A 2,106-nucleotide genomic window follows, 5' to 3' on the forward strand; every position below is an offset into this window, starting at 1 on the left:
GAGACAACACAACACATGCAGAAACAGACACACACACACACACAGACACATACATAAACACACACACACACAGACAGACACATGCATAAACAGACACGCACACAGACAGACACAAGACAAGGAACCAATCACATGCGCAGGTTGAAGTCTGGACTGTAGTACAAGGACACAGCCCAGACCTCAAAGAGTCAGCCATGTTGCGTGTCCAGTGCCTTTTCTGGAGCTCCGTGGATGCGTGCCGTGGAGAGTTCCATGTCCACAGCATCCAAAAAGGAAAGGGTCCATGTAAGGATAGACAGGTCATGTGGTGGCTTCCAACGGGTTGCAATTATTCTCTTAACAGCTGTAAGTGGAATACAGTATTGATATCTATATTCACTCACAGGCCCAAACAGAACCCATACTGCACACCAAGGTGAGAGGTAGGTGTAAGGTGGGAATCACCAGAGGGCCCACGACACAATATTATATTACAATACTTATGTCACAATATGATATCATTGCGATTTAAAAAACATATTGCAATGTTCTGCGATACGTTACAATTGTTGTTATTTTTTTTACCATTTTCCAACTAGATTATGTCCCCCATGTGTTTTATCTCAAAAGACACGTTTCTCTGTTTGTTCATCTCACTTTAAATTTCATATCTGCAGCTAATCTCTCTTGATCGAAAAGTATCTCTGCGTAAATCCTTTCAGGAAGACCTCACTCTTGATCAATGCTCTACCCAACTCCAATCAGCTGCTGGAGGTGTTCACCTTCCTGCTATTACCAATCAGAATCATTGCACAATGGCAAGGGCCAATCACAGAGTCACAACCCTGCTTTAAATAATCATTTTTGTCTTTGCTATCAGCTGTCGTTGCAGGCAAAGAGTTCAACCCTCCACCCCCCCTTCAACCTACAGTCCTCCACTCCAGCTGACCAGTCCGGAGATGTGCACATAGCAAAAACATCCATGGGACACATAGTTTTTGTAGCTACAGTATATGTACAAATGGTTCATGACAACAACCGCCTATTATCAAGCAGACAAACTGACCAACACTGTCTGACCCTAGTAGCAAAAAGTTAAAATAAAAGAATACTAGAATACTATGTGTCCGTTTATCAAAACTGTATTGCCATAGGAAATATCAAGATACTAGGATGTGTCAGTTTCCCCAACCCCTAATACATGTGGAATACACATGCATTATGTGTGGAGAGATCAGAGAGAGAGGGCTGCCTCATGGGATGGCGCCTTGAGCAGTTGGGTGCACTTGGTGCTCCGTGTCTAACTTCAATGAGACACCAGGACTCAAGAGATGAGGACGCCTTTTTATCACTTCCGGGATTGCTTCTGTGCTGCTGGATATTCCGCTGGATGACACTGATTTTGACCTGATGTCCGTTACCTGCTGCGTTCTTTGTGTTGGCATTCTTAAGTCTGGTGGATTTATGAGGACTATATGGTCAACTGCTCCTCAGATCTCGGCCCAGGTTAAATCCAGACAGCTAGCAGACTATGTGTCCAATCTGAGTTTTCTGTTGCACCAAAACAAGTTCCTTCCTGAGGCTATTTTGCAGCGGCACGTGGCTCTGTCTGGCGCTCAGCGTTGCCCAAGACAATTCTGATTGGTTTAAAGAAATGCCAATAAATCAGAGCATGTTTTTCTTCCATCCCGGAATGCTGTGTGGACTAGCCAGACCCTCCTCAGCGCTGTGGAGGACAGCCTTGCTTACAGGCACCTCGGCAGTGAGGTGAACTACCAACTCAAGAGCTGTCAAGTTAAATTTGATTGGTTTAATCTCTCTGATCAGTGTCTGTGATCAGTGGAAAAGATAAGACACTGGAGTTTTTAATCCATGAAAGGCAGCAGTTGTTAGAAGCGCTTGGTGCTCCATGTCTAACTTTAAAGAGACATCAGGACTCGAGAGATGAGGACGCCTTTTTATTGCTTTACAGTTGTCTCTGTGAGGGGCCTCAGGAAACTACTCAGCCACACTAATACAACGTTCAGGAGGCCAAACCTTTTTGTTTCGCCTTTCTCTCCCTTTCAAAAGTACATTCCTGCACACACACACACACACACACACACACACACACACACACACACACAC

Source organism: Etheostoma spectabile, chromosome 15, assembly GCF_008692095.1.
Source record: "Etheostoma spectabile isolate EspeVRDwgs_2016 chromosome 15, UIUC_Espe_1.0, whole genome shotgun sequence".
NCBI classification, from domain to species: domain Eukaryota; kingdom Metazoa; phylum Chordata; class Actinopteri; order Perciformes; family Percidae; genus Etheostoma; species Etheostoma spectabile.